The sequence below is a fragment of the Mobula hypostoma genome, chromosome 11 (assembly GCF_963921235.1).
Source record: "Mobula hypostoma chromosome 11, sMobHyp1.1, whole genome shotgun sequence".
Lineage (NCBI taxonomy): Eukaryota > Metazoa > Chordata > Chondrichthyes > Myliobatiformes > Myliobatidae > Mobula > Mobula hypostoma.
In genome coordinates this window covers 3,224,623-3,244,127 of record NC_086107.1, presented here as the reverse complement: position 1 = coordinate 3,244,127, position 19,505 = coordinate 3,224,623, and the positions used below count along the sequence as shown (strand labels likewise).

The 19,505-nt window shown below is 42.8% G+C and overlaps 1 protein-coding gene across 4 annotated transcripts in view; it reads right to left on the bottom strand.

Annotated features, from left to right (window-relative positions):
* LOC134353556 (transcriptional enhancer factor TEF-1) overlaps nucleotides 1–18,096 on the bottom strand; it is a 326,595-nt gene extending 308,499 nt beyond the window's left edge. For all 4 annotated transcript variants that reach the window (XM_063061583.1, XM_063061584.1, XM_063061585.1 and 1 more), the window contains exons 1-2: nucleotides 17,969–18,096; nucleotides 17,283–17,438 (exon numbers count right to left, since the gene is read on the bottom strand). The gene's annotated coding sequence lies outside the window, so the exon portion shown is untranslated. The remainder of the gene's footprint in view (nucleotides 1–17,282; nucleotides 17,439–17,968) is intronic.
* Nucleotides 18,097–19,505: the final 1,409 nt, after the last annotated feature.

Here is a 19,505-nt window from a genome sequence, read left to right as displayed (position 1 = left end):
ATGTTGTCCAAGGGAAAGGCACCAGTGTCGTCGCAGAGCAATGTGCGATTAAGTGCCTTGCTCAAGGACACAACACATTGCCTCGGCTGGGGCTCGAACTCACGACCTTCAGGTCGCTAGTCCAATGCCTTAACCACTTGACCACGTGCCCACACTTCTCCAATGACAGCACATCTTTTTTTAGATAAGGGGCCCAAAACTGCTCACACAACTCCAAATGCAGTCTGACCAATGCCTTCCAAAACCTCAGCATTACATCCTTGTTTTTGTACTCTAGTCCTCTGGAAATGAATGCTAACATTGCATTCACCTTCCTTCCTAACCCCACACCTTGATCTCCAAGTGATTGAATAACCAAGATATACAAGGTTATGGATCAAGTACGAGAGAATGGGATTATTATGGGTATTGGTTTTCGGGAAGGTGGGACCAAGGGTCTGTTTCTGTACAACTACAAGTTCACTATGAAGTCTAGAACACCAATGAAACCAGATGCCGTTGAACTCCAACACCACTGCATTCATAGTTCACTCTTCTGCTGTAAGACTGATCACAAAACCATAACGACTTGGAGTGATCAGTCCAAACCTTGGAAGGGTGGGTTGGTAAGGTTGCAGATGACATGAAGGTTGGTGCTGTTGTGGATAGTGCAGAAGGTTGTCTAGGGTTACAACGGGACCTTGACAGGATACAGAACTCGGCTGAGAAGTGGCCAGAGAAGTACGAAGTGATTCACTTTGGAAGGCTGGACTCGAAGTCAGAATACAAGGTTAACGGTATGATTCTTAACAATGTGGAGGAACAGAGGGATCTTGGGTTCAAAATCCACTGATCCCTCAAAGTTGCTGCACAGGTTGATAGGGCGGTCAAGTAGGTGTATGGTGTGTCGATCTTTATTAGACAGTGCTGTTGTGTGCTGGGGCAGCAGGCTGAGGGTAGCAGACACCAACAGAATCAACAAACTCATTTGTAAGGCCAGTGATGTTGTGGGGATGGAACTGGACTCTCTCATGGTGGTGTCTGAAAAGAGGATGCTGTCCAAGTTGCATGCCATCTTGGACAATGTCTCCCATCCACTACATAATGTACTGGGTGGGCACAGGAGTACATTCAGCCAGAGACTCATTCCACCGAGATGCAGCACAGAGCGTCATAGGAAGTCATTCCTGCCTGTGGCCATCAAACTTTACAACTCCTCCCTTGGAGGGTCAGACATCCTGAGCCAATAGGCTGGTCCTGGACTTATTTCCTGGCATAAATTACATATTACTATTTAATTATTTATGGTTTTATTACTAGTTAATTATTTATGGTACAACTGTAACGAAAACCAATTTCCCCCCGGGATCAATAAAGTATGACTATGACTATTGAGTTCAAGAACTGTGATGTAATGCTGCAGTTCTATGAAACCCTGGTTAGATCATATGTGCAGCGTTGTGGTTGCCTCATTATAGGAAGGATGTGGAAGCTTTAGAGAGGGTGCAGAAGAGATTTACCAGGATGCTACCTGGATCAGAGAGCATGTCTTATGAGGATAGGTTGAGCAATCTAGACTTTTCTCTTTGGAGCAAATGAGGATGAGAGGTGGCTTGATAGAGGTGTATACGATGATAAAAAGCATTCATCATACGTACAGAGACTCTTCCGTGGCAGAAATTACTAATATGAGGAGACACAATTTTAAAGTGATTGAAATATAGAGTGGGAGATATTAGAGGTAGATTTACTTATTTATAATACTGTGCAAAAGTCTTAGGCCCATATACATAGCACTATAATGTTTTTTGCATTGTACACTGCTGCAAAAACAAATTTCCTGACACGTGTGAGAGATGATAAACCCGATTCTGATATGGGTCTCTGCTGTAGACTGAGAGCAGGAAGGGGGCAGAGAAGGGAATGATGGTTGGGACAGGGGAAAGGAGAGGGGAGAGAGTGGGAAACATTAAAGAGACATTCTGTAATGATCAATAAACCAATTCTTTAGAATCAAATGGACTTGCCTGGCGTCTCAAGGTGTCTGAACCCATGCCAAATCCCCTTCCCCCAACACTCCTCCTCTGCCACCTGTTCTCTACCCGTCCCACAGCAGTCCACACTCACCACCATTCATAACATCCTTTTCTCCCGCCAAATTTAAAAACTCACTCCTGCTCCACATTGACAAATACAGTACTGTTCAAAAGTCTTAGGCACTCTAGCTATACGTATGTACCCAAGACTTTTGCACAGTACTGCATTTATTTACACAGGTCAGTGGGTGCATGAAACACACAGCCAGGGGGTTCCATTTGGGATATTTAAGAGACTCTTGATAGAAAAATGGAGGTTTGTGTGGGAGGGAAAAGGCTAGGTTGACCTTGAAGTAGATAAAGAGGATGGCACAACATTGTGGGCCAAAGGAACTGTACTGGGCTGTAATATTCCACATTCTAACTGCACATGCTTGGAGATGGAAGGAATGCATAAGCCTTACAGTCTCCTTTGATAAATATGACACGTCACAGTTTTGAAAGACCATGGCTTTGTATTGAATTAACTGCAGCTTACACCACCTGATGTGACAGACTTGCTTGCTTGAAGGATTATTATTCCAGTAATCTCTTTCCACCCCAAAACCGTAATGAATTTGCACAACAGATGAACAAGTAAAATCAAATAAAACCTCAAAAGCTTTTTTTAAAGTTGGGCTGTGGTAGCGTAGGGGTTAGCACTATATTACAGCACAGGATGTAGGAATTCAGAGTTCAATACCTCCGCCCTCCACAGGGTCTCTCTTTACATCCTCACTGTGGAACGCATGGGGTTTCCCCGGGCACTCCGGTTTCCTCCCACAGTCCAAAGACGTACTGGATAGGTTAACTGGTCATTGTAAATTGTCCCATGATCAACTTACAGTTAAATCAGGGTTGTCAGGGGATGCTGGGCAGTGCAGTTTGAAGGGCCTATTCCACTCGGTGTCTCTACACAGATAATCTATTAACATGTAGAGAAGGTGGCAACGCTGCTCATTAGAGATTACCCACAATCTAACAGAGCAGAGTGACATCCAACCACTACACAAGGAACACCACAGACTTTAGTATTTAGCTATTACAGCATCATAGGCTACTATACCTCATATCATCCTATACACCTCTATCAAATCACCTCCCATTCTCCTTCACTCCAAAGAGAAAACCCTGAGCTCACTCAACCTATTTTCATCAGAATGAGATCTTAATTAATTCTGCACCTTCAGCCCATTGAGTCTGCTCAGCCATTCCATCATGGCTGATTTATTATCCCTCTCAACCCCATTCTCCTGCCTTCCCCCTGCAACCTTTGACTCACTTAGCAAAATATAACCAACAAACTTCTGTTTTTGTTATAGCCAGTGACTTGGATTGCAGCATGTGCAGTCTCACATCCCTAGACATTCAGTCATCAGTCCAACCTTTACTGATCTGTATCTCAACTCTCACCGCCACCACCTCTGAATAACAAATATCCACTCCCGTTTTAAATTGTCCTCTGCATCATCAACTGAAAAGGACGACTCTTTTTTGATGGGAAAGAATCTACGTACACAACTCTTATTCAAGAGAGTGAATTATTCCAGGAATTAAAGGGTTAATGTATCAAGAGTGTTTGATGGCTCTGGGCCTGTACTGGCTGGAGTTTAGAAGAATGAGGGGGGAAATCTAATTGAAACCTATTGAATATTGAAAGCCTAGATAGTAGATGCAGAGGGTATGTTTCCTATGGTAGGGGAGTCTAGGACCAGAGGGCACAGTCTCAATAGAGGGATGTCCATTTAGAATGGAGATGAGGAGGAATTTCTTTAGCCAGAGAGTGGTGAATCTGTGGAATCCATTCGGTATATTTAAAGTGGAAGTTGATAAACTCTGATTAGTCAGGGTGTCAAATGTTACAGGGAAAAGGCAGGAGAAGGATACTAAATCAGCCATAATAGAATGGCAAAGCAGGCTGGATGGGCTGACTGGCCTAATTGTGTTCCTGTCTTGTGGAATGTCCTATATTTCCATAGTACGTTCAGTGGCCAGTCTGAAGCATTTTCCAGCCCATTAGTTAATTTCAAGACGTTGACAATAGAAACCATAGGGCAGGTAGTTTACACCCAGTAATCAGTAATCTTTCACAAACAGCAACATGATGACAACCAGTTTAATGTATGAACAACACTGATTGATCAATTACTTATGTTAGCTGTTTAGACCAACGGGTACCTGCAGACCAACCCCACACTTTCTCCAACACACACATTCCCAATTTCCGTTTGACTCTCTTGTACTCAAGTGGTCACTTGACCAACTTGTCAATTAACCAACCAGCACATTGTGGGCCAGGAAGAGGCAAACCTCTTAACCAAACTCAGACAATAATACAACCTCCTCACACAATACTGTGTTTACCCTTTAGCCTACTCTACGATCAATCTAGCCCTTACCCTCCTAAATAGCCCTCCAGTTTTTTTTAAATCATCCACGTACCCAAGTGTCTCTTTAGTATCCATAATGTACCTGTCTCTGACCATGCACTCACCATTGTAAAAAAAAATCCCATGTTTTCCTCCAACACACACAAAAAATGCTGGTGAACGCAGCAGGCCAGGAAGCATCTATAGGAAGAGGTACAGTCGACCTTTCAGACAGAGACCCTTCGTCAGGACTAACTCAGTACCTTTTCCTATAGATACTGCCTGGTCTGCTGTGTTCACCAGCATTTTTTGTGTGTGTTGCTTGAATTTCCAGCGTCTGCAGATTTCCTCCTGTTTCCGTGTTTTCCTCCAATCACTTTAAAATTAAGGTACCTGCAAGAAGTTTCATATCAAAGTACGTATGCAGTATACAACACTGAAATTCACCTTCCACAGTGTCAAGAAACAAGGAACCAACCCGATGAAAGAAAAGCAAATATTAAAACCCTCTCCCCACTCCTGCGCAAAAAAGAAATCATGCAAATGGCAGCAAAAAAGAGCGAAAACAGAACATAACACACAAAATCAAATTTCAGCACAGTTGAGTCACAAGGTTGCATATAGTATACATAAATTATGCCTCCTTGTATTAGAGATTTAAAGTTAGCATCCAATTTGGGGCTCAAATTCGCAACCCTGAGACTAGGAGTGCATGCTTTATCAACTGAGCTAACCAGGCTAACAACCAACAAAATTACATTTATATATACTTTTAAATTAGCAAATTATCCCACAATGCTTTACTGGAGAAAAAACGCTGAAGACACAACCATCAAAACCATTTAATAATTAAAGGAGACATTTTCTATGAAAGTGTAAAAACGAATAAATTACAAAGGCATAACTTTAGTTAACACTCTGCAATCTTGTACGCAGCATTTCAAAACAATTCAGCATATTTTTTTTTAATTCTCAAGGACCTGCACTACACTGGCAAGACCAACAAGGACAGCACAGTAGCTCAGCCACTGGGCAATGCTTTACAGCACTGGTGACTGGGGTTCCATTCTTGGCAAGTCAGCGTCGTCTCTGTAAAGGGAAATTTTGCCTGATAAATCTGTTTTGAGTTCTTTGAGGAAGTAACAAGCAGGGTGGACAAAGGAGAGACCGTTTACTTGGATTTTCAGCTGCTTAACAAGTTAAAATCCTATGGTGTTACAGGAAAGATACTGGCATGGATAGAGGAATGGCTGACAGGCAGGAGGCAGCCAGTGGGAATAAAAGGGGCCTTTTCTGGGTGGCTGCCAGTGACTAGGGGTGTTCCTCAGGGGTCAGTATTGGGACCTCTACTTTTCACATTGTTTGTCAATGATTTAGATAATGGAATTGATGGTTTTGTGGCAAAGTTTGCGGATGATACAAAGATAGGTGGAGTGCTGAGGAAGCAATGCGAATGCAGCAGGATTTAGACAAATTGGAAGAACGGGGAAAAAAGTGGCAGATGGAATACAGTGTTGGGAAATGTATGATAATGCATGTTGGTAAAAGGAACAAAAGTGCAGATTATCTAAATGGGGAGAAAATTCAAAGATCAGAGGTGCAAAGGGACTTAAGAGTCTTCGTGCCCCCAGAAGATTAATTTACAGGTTGAGTCTGCAGTAAAGAAGGCAAATGCAATGTTGGCATTTATTTCAAGGGGAAAAGAATACAAAGACTAGGAGATAATGCTGAGGCTTTATAAGACACTAGTTAAGCCGCACTTGGAGTATTGTCAACAGTTTTGAGCCCCTCATTTCAGAAAGGATATGTTGTCATTGGAGAGATTCCAGAGGAGGTTCACGAGGATGATTCCATGAATGAAGAGGTTAACATATGAGGAGTGTTTGGCAGCTTTGGGCCTGTGCTCACTGGAATGTAGAAGAATGCAGGGGGATCTCATTGAAACCTACCAAATGCTGAAAGGACTAGATAGGAAACCTCCTCTCTACATCCACCCTACGGTGGGGGCATCCAGAATTGGAGGACACAGCCTCAAAATTGTGAGCAACCCTTTAGAAAAGAGATAAGGAGGAATTTTTTTTAGTCAGAGAGTAGTAGAGCATTTTCAACCTTTCACTGCACTGGGCAGAAGTCCCCACTTGCTTCAAAAGGCAACAATTACACCAGTGCCTAAGAAGAGTAATGTGGGCTGCCTTAATAACTATCACCTGGTAGCACTCATATCAACAGTGATGAAATGCTTTGAGAGGTTGGTCATGACTAGACTGAACTCCTGCCTCAGCAAGGACCTGGACCCATTGCAATTTGCCTATCATCACAACAGGTCAACAGCAGATGCAATCTCAATAGCTCTCTACATGGCTTTCGACCACCTGGACAACAAACTCATGCCAGGATGCTGTTCACCGACTATAGCTCAGCACTTAATACCATCATTCCCACAATCCTGACTGAGAAGTTGCAGAACCTGGGCCTCTGTACCTCTCTCTGCAATTGGATCCTCAACTTCCTAACCGGAAGACAATCCATGTGGATTGGTGATAGCATATCCTCCTCCCTGATGATCAACACTGGCGCTCCTCTGGGGTGTGTGCTTAGCCCACTGCTCTACTCCCTATATACATGACTGTGTGGCTAGGCATAGCTCAAATACCATCTATAAATTTGCTGATGATACAACCATTGTTGGTAGAATCTCAGATGGTGACGAGAGGGCGTACAGGAGTGAGATATGCCAACTAGTGGAGTGGTGCCACAGCAACAACCTGACACTCAACGTCAATAAGACGAAACACTGATTGTGGACTTCAGGAAGGGTAAGATGAAGGAACACATACCAATCCTCGTAGAGGGATCAGAAATGGAGAGAGTGAGCAGGTTCAAGTTCCTCACTGTCAAGATCTCTGAGGATCTAACCTGGTCCCAACATATTGATGTAGTTATAAAGAAGACAAGACAGTGGCTATACTTTATTAGGAGTTTGAAGAGATTTGGCATGCCAACAAATACACTTAAAAACTTCTATAGTTGTACCATAGAGAGCATTCTGACAGGCTGCATCACCGTCTGGTATGGAGGGGCTACTGCACAGGACCGAAAGCTGCAGAAGATTGTAAATCTAGTCAGTTCCATCTTGGGTACTAACCTACAAAGCACCCAGGACATTTTCAAGGAGTGGTGTCTCAGAAAGGCAGCGTCCATTATTAAGGACCTCCAGCACCCAGGACATGCCCTTTTCTCACTGTTACCATCCGGTAGGAGGTACAGAAGCCTGAAGGCACACACTCAGCGATTCAGGAACAGCTTCTTCCCCTCTGCCATCCAATTCCTAAATGGACATTGAACCCTTGGACACTACCTCACTTCTTTTATGTATGTTTTTTAAAATCTAATCAATATACATAATTCATTTACTTGCTTATTATTTTTATATTTTTTTCTCTGCTAGATTATGTATTGCATTGAACTGCTGCTAAGTTAACAAATTTCATTTCACATGCCAGTGATAATAAGCCTGATTCCGAATCTGTGGAATGCTCAGCCACAGACTGCGGTGGAGGCCAAGACCGTGGGTATATTTAAAGCGAAAATTAAGAGTTCCCTCATTGGTCAGGGCATCAAAGGATATGGCGAGAAGGCAGATGTGTGGGGGTGAGTGGGATCAACCATGATGAAATGGCACAACAGACTCAATGGGCTGAACGGCCTAATTCTGCCCCTGTGTCTTACGGTCTTATACTGTAAGGAGTTTGAACATTTTCCCTGTGATCATAAGTGGCACTCCAGTCTAGAACATAGAACATTACAGCACAATACAGGCCCTTCAGTTCAAAAAGTTGTGCTGACCTTTTAATGTACTGCATGACCCTTCACTCCCCCATAGCCCTCCATGTCTGTCATCCATGCACCTACCCAGAACAGAGTATAGGACTGTACAGCATGACATTGTGCCAACTTTTTAAACCACTCCAAGATCAAAACCCTTCCCTCCTACATAGGAGAATGGATGGTAGAAAAATAGAGAGCTATTTAAGAGGTGTTTTTTTTTAATATGTCCCTAATGCATCTGCCTCTACTACCACCCCTGGCAGGCAGTTCTACACACCCACCACTGTGTAAAAAAAAACCTTAACTCTAATACTCTGCACTTGGTTTGCTGTGGTAATGATGATGAAGCACGCGAAAACAGGAGGATGCGAACAAATTGCACTTTTTTTTTAAAAGAAAAACAAGATCTGTTGCAAATCCATCCAAACAAGAGAGATAGCTTTCAATTAGGAAAACAGCATAAAATTCTGATTTCCCAGACCACGCATCAGGAACTTCTTCAAATGGGAACAGTCATTTTTATTCTTAAATATTTATAGTCTTGCAAGAACTTTTTAATTCCTTATCTTTGCTAACTCACTTTGGTGCTAAAATTGCCTCACGTCGTTCTTCAATACACAACTGTAAATGGTGCAAAATGGTGGCTTCTATCATTGAGGACCCCATCACCCAGGACAGGCCCTCTTCTCATTGCTACCATCAAGGAGAGGGTACAGGAGCCTGAAGACACACACTCAATGTTTCAGGAACAGCTTCTTCCCCTCTGTCGTCAGATTTCCCAACAGTCTGTGAACACTACCTCAATATTTTTTTGCCCTCTTTCTGCACTAATTATTTAATTCCTACATATATTTCTTACTGTAATTTAGTTTCTTACGTATTGCTCTGTACTGCTGTCACAAAACAACAAAATTTCACAGCATATGCCAGTGATATTAAATCTGAAATAAATACACATTTTTCCAAATGCCAATAAAAAAGAGGATTTGATAACCTATCATTTAGCCTCAAATTCTCTGGGTTATCAGATCCCTGGAAGACGCAACAATGAATGTCCATTAACTGATCATTCACTGAGTGAAGATTTCACAATATTCCCTCAAATTGTAATAAAAGCAAGAGTCCTGCTCTTTACACTCTGCTACAAACCCAACCACAATTCACTTTCCACACCACCAGCACAATCTCTCCAGCCTCCACCAAACAAGCTGCCTTAATTCTTAACATCTTGCCAGGCCAGAGGTTAAGAAACAAATCTGTTTGCTGTGATAATGATGATGAAGCACAAGAAACCAGGGGATGCTAAGAAACAGCATACTTTTTTTTTTAAAAAAAGCCTGTTGCAAATCCATCCAAACAAGAGAAAGATACCTTTCAATTAGAAAAACCCAGCATAAAATCCTGATTTCACAGACCACACACACACACACACACTTCTTCAAACAGGAAAAGTCATTTTTATTCTTAAACCTTTGTCCTTTTAAGATCTTCTCAATTTCTTGTCTTTGGTTAATACTTCGGTGCCAAGATTACTTATTGACGTTGTTCAGTACACGAGTGTGTAAGTGCAGAAGGCGGGCTGGGGGGGGGGCATCCATCACCCAAGCCGTGCCCTCTTCTCATTGCAACCAGAGTGGAGGTACAGGAGCCTGAAACACACACTCAGTGACTCAAGAACAGCTTCCTCCCCTCTGCCATCAGATTTCTGAATGGACACTGAACCCATGTACACACTTCAACTTTTTGTTCTATTTTTGCACTACTTGTATACAATGGAATATTTCTTTCTGTAATTTACAGTTTTTTATTTCTATACGTTTCGCAAAACAGATTTCATGACGTATGCTAGTGCCGCAAGCTTGAATGTCCCTTCCCCCACGCGCACGGGCTTCCTCCAGGTGCGCCACATTCCCCCCCACCCCCACAGTTCAAAGGCGTACCTGTTAGTAGGTTAATTGGTCATTGTACATTGTCCCATGATTAGGCCGGGGTTAAATAGGTGGGCTGTCACATGACAGCGGCTCAGAGTGTTACGTGCTGCATTTCTAAATAAATAATATTAATAGTCAATAAAGTATGACTATTAAACCTGATTCTGGTTGTCGGAGAGAGGAGAATGAAATAGTTGCTACAAAGCTGACTGCAAAAAATATATAGAAACCACTCCTATTAGTACAATTGTTTGTAAGATACTGAATTTTTAACAAACTCTGCTTAAGTCGTTCTTTACAACAAGATGGTTTCTTTCTGTTGAACTTTTTATTCTCAAAGTGCTCCAGGATTGAATAAACTAAAGGCATTGCAGGGGATAAACAGATTGGAGCATTGTTCAGTCACAGAACAGACACTCTGCCATTTATAAGGCAGCTAGCCGTCAATAGGAACCTGATACGCCCAGGGATCTCATTCTGGATACTCTAATTACAACTCAGCTTGTCAAAAAAAGTTTTCTTTTGAAAGACCAATCCCCACCCCCAAGCTCCAATCATGCCATTTTGTGCTTCATTCAACCCACAAGCTTGTGTATTGAAATCTCTGCCATCAGATTTCTGAACACACAATCAACCCATCGTGAACACTATCTCACTATGTTACCCTCGTTGCCAAATCAGAAACAGGTTTCGTATCAGCGGCGTACGTGGTGAAACTTGGCTTTTTGCGGCAGCAGTACAATGCAATACAAATTAAACAAGTAGTGCAGAAAGAGCCATAAGGAAAATATACAGTGAGCTAGTGTTCATGGGCTCATTGTCCATTCAGAAATCTGACATAAGGGGGAAGAAGCTGTCCTGAATCATTGACTGTACTAATTTTATTTACTACCAAAGTTCAAGGTAAATTCATTATTAAAGTACATATATATCAGCATATTCTACCTGAAATTCATTTTCTTCTGGGCATTCACAGTAGAACGCAGAAGAATACAATAAAAATCAATGGAAAAACTACACAAGCAACCGATGTGCAAGACGACTAACTGCACAAATAGAAACAAATAATTAACATGATAAATAATACTGAGAACGAGTTGTAGAGTCACTGAAAGGGAGTAGTCTGAGTCCCTTGGCTGTGGAATCAGTTCATTGGTGTGATGAGTGAAGTTCTCTATACTGGTTCAGGAGCCTAATGGTCAAGTGGTAATAACCGCTCCTGAAGCTAGTGGTGTGGGACACTCATTTTAATTTATAGTATATTTTATGTATTGCACTGTACTACTATCACAAAACAAATAATAAAGCGGATTCTGATTTTACAAAGCAAACCAATTTTAGTGAGAATTGACTTTTAGCAGTTCACAGCCATATCGACAAGCCGCAGAACTTTTTTTTTAAAGAGGTACAACACAGTAACGGGTCCTTCTGGCCCAATGAGCCCACGCCACCTATTTACACATGAGATCAATCAACCCGTACGTCATTGGATTGTGGGAGGAAACGAGAGCACCTGGTGGAAAACCACGCAATCAGGAGGAGAGCGTACTAGTATCTTAGTCAGTGGTGGGAATTGAACCCGAGTCACTGGGGCTGTGAAATGACACGTTAACCAGTACACAACTGTGCTGCCAACAAATAGGGGGCAAATTCAAATCAGAGGCATATTCAAGTGCAACAAAGGCTTAAAGTCGGCCCACCAGAGCCAGAAGATGGCAGAGCCGCAGGTCTGGGAGAGGACAACAGTGGCCCAGTGTTATTGAATGATCCTTCACACATATTAAAGCCAGCTGTCGAAGGACAGCCAGCACTAGACACAGCATGCGTGCATGAGCACAAAGCACCGACCACAGATTGCTGACAAGATGAATTCACTGGTCTGTTGTGTCATGGCCCAGACTCATCAATTCATGGTCTTCTCCCCAAACTTTTAAACCCCCTCCACTACAGTTTGTGCCAATAGAATGTCCAGACATAGGAGCAAAATTAGGCTATTCAGCCCAGAGTCTGCTCTGCCGTCCCAGCATAGCTAATTTATCATCCCTCTTAACTCCATTCTCCCCATAACCTTTGACACCCTGACTAATTAAGAACCTATCAAACACCACTTTAAATATAGCCAACGACTTGGCCTCCACAGCTGTTTGTGGCCATGATTACCACTACAGCGGGCAGGCTGGTAGGTAATATCCAAAAGAGGAAGTGGACCCATGAAGAAAAGATTTTGCAGGATATTCCACAAAAGTGGGGACATCAGGAACTCTTTCAAAGGGCCGGTGCAGATTATTATTGAATGATAACACCAAACAGAATCCAAACTCAAATTGTAAAGAGTTCATTGTTATAAGACAATAAACTAATCCAAGCATTGACTATCTGGAGACATTCTAGCAAGTTTCTACAGGTGTAGCATGGAGAGAATTCTGACCGGTTGCATCAATGTTCACTATGGAGAAGCCACTGCACAAGATCGGAGGTCTGTTGTCTCAGCCAGCTCCATCGTGGCCAGTAACCTCCTCACCATCGATGGGACCTTCAAGAGGTCGTGTCCCAGGAAGGCAGCATCCATCATGAAGGATCCCCACCACCCAGGACATGCCATCTACTTGTTACTGCCATTGGGGAGGTGGTACAGGGACCTGAAGACACACGTTTATCTAACCAGGAACAGCTTCCTCCCCCCCCGCCATCAGATTTCTAAATGGACCATCAACACTACCTCCTTTTATCCCCACGGCACCAGCCTACCCGCCATCAAGGACGTATATACAGAAAGCTGTCAGAAAAGGGCCAGTGACATCATGAAGGATCCCACCCACCCTGCTCTCTCCCATCGGGGAGGAGGCTATGTAGCATCCACACCAAGACTACCAGACTCAAAACAATTACTTTCTCCAAGCAGTAAGGCTGATCAACACCTCCACCCACAAACCCCTCCACACCCCCAACTACCACTACTTTATCATTTCCTGTCAGTCACCTCAAGTACAGACACTCCAGTGCCTAGCATCACTTTATGGACGTACAATCAATGTGTATATAAACTATCTTATGTACCCATTATTTATCTTATTGTGGGCTTTTTTGTGCTGCATCGGATCTGAGTTAACAAATATTTTGTTCTCCTTTACACGTGTTCTGGAAATGACATTAAACAATCTTGATTCTTATTTTGCCATTTATAGAAAATTTTGCACTGTACATCATAGAAGAGTGATAACAAATATGATTTTGATTCCCCCACTGGCCTTGAGAAGTGAGTCAACTGTTTTGTTCTGTGGCTCCAGTCAGAAAGGAGGCATCAGTGGAAGGCAGCAGATTCCCTCAGAGCATAGAATGGGACAACACAGGCTACTGTGGGAGGCAACGGAGGAGATTGCTGAGCCTCTGGCAATGATCTTTGCATCATAATGGGGATGGGAGAGGTTCCGGAGGACTGGAGGGTTGAGGATGTTGTTCCCTTATTCAAGAAAGTGAGTAGAGATAGCCCAGGAAATTATAGACCAGTGAGTCTTACTTCAGTGGTTGGTAAGTTAATGGAGAAGATCCTGAGAGGCAGGATTTATGAATGTTTGGAGAAGCATAATATGATTAGGAATAGTCAGCATGGCTTTGTCAAAGGCAGCTCGTGCCTTATGAGCCTGATTGAATTTTTTTGAGGATGTGACTAAACACGTTGATGAAGGAAGAGCAGTAGATGTAGTGTATATGGATTTCAGCAAGGCATTTGAAATGGTACCCCATGCAACGCTTATTGAGAAAGTAAGGAGGCATGGAATCCAAGGGGAAATTTGTGGATCCAGAACTGGCTTGCCCACAGAAGGCAAAGAGTGGTTGTAAACGGGTCATATTCTGCATGGAGGTCGGTGACCAGTGGTGTGCCTCAGGGATCTATTCTGGGACCCTTACTCTTTGTGACCTTTATAAATGACCTGGATTAGTAAATTTGCCGATGATACAAAGATTGGAGGTGTTATGGATAGAGTGGAGAGCTGTCAGAGGTTACAGCGGGACATCGATAGGATGCAAAACTGGGCTGAGAAGTGGCAGATGGAGTTCAACCCAGAAAAGTGTGAGGTGGTTCATTTTGATAGGTCAAATAAGATGGCAGAATATAGTATTAATGGTAAGACACTTGGCAGTGTGGAGGATCAGAGGGATCTTGGGTCCAAGTCCATAGGACACTCAAAGCTGCTGCGCAGGTTGACTCTGTGGTTAAGAAGGCATACAGTGCATCAGCCTTCATCAATCGTGGGATTGAGTTTAAGAGTTAATGTTACAGCTATATAGGACCCTGGTCAGACCCCACTTGGAGTATTGTGCTCAGTTCTGGTCACCTCACTACAGGAAGGATGTGGAAACCACAGAAAGGGTGCAGAGGAGATTTACAAGGACGTCATCTGGATTGGGGAGCAGGCCTTATGAGAATAGGTTGAGTGAACTCAGCCTTTTCTCCTTGGATGGCAGAGGTTGAGAGGTGACCTGATAGAGGTGTACAAGATGATGGGAGGCATAGATCGTGTGAATAGTCAGGCTTTTTCCCAGGGCTGAAATGGCTAACACAAGAGGGCACAGTTCTTTTTTTTAAGGTGCTTGGAAGTAGGTACAGAGGAGATGTCAGGGGTAAGTTTTTTTTTACGCAGAGAGTGGTGAATGCGTGGAATGGGCTGCCAGTGACAGTGGCGGATACGATAGGATCCTTTAGGAGACTCCTGGACAGGTACATGGAGCTCAGAAAAATAGAGGGCTATGGGTAACCCTAGGTAATTTCTAAAGTAAGGACATGTTCAGCACAGCATTGTGGGCCGAAGGGCCTGAAATTGTGCTGTAGGTTTTCTATGTTTCTAACACAGGAACAGGCCCTTTGGCCTACAAACATGGTGCAAAACCAAATAAATTTGTAATCAAATGGCCAACTAAACTAATCTCGTCTGCCTGTACAATGTCTATTTCCCTCCATTTTCCTCTCATTCATGTATGTAAATGTCTCTTAAAAGTCTCTAGTGTACCTGCCTCTACCACCACCCCAGCAACACACCCCCGGCACCGAACACTCTCCCAGCGAAAAATAAACTTCACTCTCACATCTCCTCTCACCTTTACTGCGTTCCCTCCGGTATTGGACATCTCAACCCTGAGAAAAGAAATGACCCCTCTCCAAAGAGGCAGAGTTTTCCCAACAGTGTCATAGTCACCACAACCACAACTGTCCTTCCAGTATGGGCTTAAGGAACGGAATTAAAATCTCTCTGGAGGACAATAAATGAATCTTCCCAATGATTCAGCCAGGATCTCTCACTCAGTAACAAAACTGGACTCAAATTCACCTCACAAAGTCATCCACAAAAATCAAATAAAATCACCATGGGAAAAATACTAAGTTTGAGTGTGACAGATTATTTTTAAATGCACAATTTAAAACTACTGTAAATGCTTTAGTATTTATAATCATAACAGATCATTGATAGAGTTTCAGAGTTCTGGATAAGGATCCAGAATTCTCTTCAGACCCACGTCCTCACCGTCCCCTGTGCACTGAGTAATGTACTGCAGCGTATAACATCTACAGGTACGTTCGTACCTTCTTACGGGCAGTCACAGTAAATACAAAGAAATACAATAGAATCATTGTAATTACTGAAATCTTAGTATTTACTGTGAATACCCGCAAGAAAATTAATCTCAGGGTAGCATATGTTGGAATATGTACTTTGATAATAAATTTTACTTTGAAGTTTGAAGTAATGTACTTGAGGAAAATATTTCATATAAAAGAGCAATAGTTCTGATTCTGACTGCACTGTGTAAACATTTCTATTACTGGATGGGATAACTGTCAGTGAGTAGCTGGTAGGTATTTCTACCAATGTTTATTCTGTGCTACAAGTGACATTAACAAGTTCAGTCACTTAGATAAAAACAAGACTATTGAAAAAAATTCTCAAACCAAATACGGAGCTGTGATATTAGTTGGCAAGTCTCTGAACTTCACTCTAATGTTTCTATTCATGCCCTCCCAGCTCAAGAACAAGGGGAATTAATTTATTAATACTATTATTTAATTAGCTTATAATTGGACATTAATTTTCCTTGTTCTTCAGACAAAGCAGACAAGAATGGAAAAAAAACATTATAAATTCAGATATTTCCCAGTGTCTGCTTACAACTTGCAGATGAGAACGTTAAGCAGCAAGAGACAAAACAATAAAAAAAAGGAGAAGAATTAATATAAAGCAATCAGGTCCGGAATTTTATTAATGTTATAAAGTATCTTCTAAATTTTTATATTTTTCTTCCAATAGCGACTAAGTATTATTTTGGAAGCATATCTGTGAATTAATTAAGACAAGATATGCTCAAACGCACTTTACCCAGTATTCTAGTTTCGTTAACAAAATAAAGAATTTCGTATAATACAAAGAGAACATAAAGTCTGCGAGCCGTATCGCTCAGAGTTCATCCCACAAATTTAAACACTTGCAGAAAATGAGCTGGTTTGAAGAAATGCGTTTCCAGAATTCCCCAGACAGACCCTTAAACCAAGCCTGGCACATTTCTATCACGGCTCCACACTGACTCCACTTCTTATCACCTCCACTCCCACAATCCAGAGACACCGTTACCAAAAAGTAATCCATTTCAATTAGGTAAAAACCTTACACAGTGATCATCCCCGCACATCGGGAGCCTGCAGTGAGCTGTACAATTCTCGTGAGGACGGACCAACGATCGCAAACTTGTGCATCAGTAAATAGATTAGCCACCTAATTTAACATCCCATTTTGTTATATAAAAAAAATCCGGTAAAAGGAGAGAACATGTAACAAATATCGCCTACTTGGCAGTTATGAACACCACTTATTTCAGCAACTTATCCACAACAATGCAACACTCTGAGTAAGTTATTTTTTTAAAAAAAGGATGAAGAGCGATGTAAAGTGCAGTGCAGAGATTTGCAAAGGGCTGCGTGTAAGCACTTTGTGAAGGCTTTGTACCCTTACGTCAGAATTAAGCCAATATTTACTGAACGTGTGTGCGCATTAAAGAGAGAGAGCGAGCGAGCGAGAGTGCGAGGTGGACACAGGGATTGAGTTACTTACTCACAGAGACACAGAGAGGGAGGAGGGAAGGCGCTGGGATCTGCAACAAGTCGGCGGGGTCCGGGCCCGGTACCGGAGCCTCTCTCCCACCCCCAGCTGAAAACAGGCACTCTTTCCAACTCCAATACTTGGGTGTTTTTCTCTTCTTTCTTGTTTCTGTAAATTGAGAGGAAAATAATCACGTAAGATTCGGGAAATCCCGCTTTTCATTATTGTTTTAACCTTTAACAAAAGAGAAACACGCAGAAATGTAACATGCAATTAAAACAAATCTCGGGAGGTTGGGGGGATAATAATCCCCCTCCCCTTCTGCTTTATTTGTGGTCGGTACATTTCCATAATTTTGGAGAATTTTCTCATCTCTCCCCCCCCCCCCGGAAGCCCGGAAGTTGTGCTGCGACCGAGAAAGGGAAAGAGAGAAAGAGAGAGGGGGTGGAAAAAATGTTAAAAATGCCAAGGATTTTGCGGCGGCCGCCGCCGGCCCGCCGCTCTCCGCCGGCACTGGGCAGCGGCTGCCGCCGAGCCGGGAACCGGGGGGGCCGGAGGAAGGGGGAAGCTCCCACTCCCCGCTCTCCCCACTCTCCCCGCACACCCTGAAGCAGCAGCCTATTGTTGCAAAAAAAATCAGATACATTGTTAGCAAAAAATAGATACATTGTTTCAAACAGAAGAAGATACAAACTCACCTCAGGATTTATAAAAAAACTCTTATAAATGCATGATTTTTTTAAACAAAAAATTGGGGGAATTAAAGTTTTTGCAACTTGTTGCTGAGGGGGAGGGGGTATTTTTTTGGGAGGGGGGGTTGCCGGGTTGCCTGTTTGAACTGAGTTGGGAGCCGGGAAAAGGCGCAGCGCTCGCAGGAATTCCAGGAATGAGAACTGGAATGAGATGAACGCCAGTCCGGAGTCTGCGCACTGCCGTCCTCTGGGAGGGAGGGGGGGAGAAGCTGGGGAGCGGCTCACGTCATCTATCCATGGGGGGAGGAATTGGGGTGGGGGAGGGAAGGGGGAAATAAACAGGTGACAGCGCATGTACAGGGCTGCCCCGGTGGCTGCTGGGATTTGTAGTCAAATAATGAAAACCTTGTTAATGATAGTGCACCGAGCACATACAACTAGCGCCAGGAGCTCAGCGGGTCACACAGCATCTGTGGAAGGAAATAAACAGTTGACATTTCGGGCCGACACCCTCTATCAAGACTCTGAAACCTCTTTGTAAAGTTCAAAGTAAATTTATTATTAAAGTACATATATGTGCGCATGTACAACCCTGAGATGCCTATTCTTACAGTCAAAGTTCAAAGTGAATTTTATTATTGAACTACAAATATGTCACCATATACAACCCTGCGATTTATTTTTTGAGGGCATACTCAATAAATCTATAGAATAACAAACATAACAGAATCAACGAAAGACCACCCAACATGGGTATTTAACCAGAGCACAGAAAGTAACAAACTATGCAAATACAAAAAGAAATAAATAAACAAACAATAAATTCCGAGAACATGAGGTGAAAGTCCTTGACAGCGAGTCCATTGGTTGTGGGAACATTTCGGTGATGGAGGAATTCACAGTAAATAGAAAGAATCACAATAGAATCAATGTAAAACTACAGAAGACAGAGGTAACACCAACGTGCAAAAGACAACAAACTGTGTAAATACAAAAAATAAGCAACAAATATCAAGAACACGGGCTGTGCAGTACTTATAAGCGAGTCCATAGGTTGTGGAATCAATTCAGTGTTGACGTGAGTGAAGTTATCCATGCTGCTCCAACAGCCTGTTGGCTGAGGAGTAGTAACTGTTCCTGAACCTGGTGGTGTGGGTTCTGAGGCTCCTGCACCTCCTCCCTGATGGTAGCAGTGAGAAGAGAGCGTGGACTGGATGGTGGGGATCCTTAAAGATGGATGCTGCTTTCCTGTGACAGCGCTCCGTGTAGGTATGCTCAGAAGTGGGGAGGGCTTTATCCGTGATTGGCTGGGCTGTATCCACTAATTTCTCCAGCCTTTTCCATTCCAGAGTATTGGTGTTCCAAAACCAGACCTTGATGCAACCAGCCAGTATACAGTACTCTCCACTGTGCCTCTGTAGAAGTTTTTCAACATTTATAGAGGACATGCTGAATCTTCGCAAACTTCTAAGGAAGTAGAGGCAATGCCGTGCTGTCTTCATAATTGCACTTGTGTGCTGTGCCCACGACAGGTCCTCTGAAA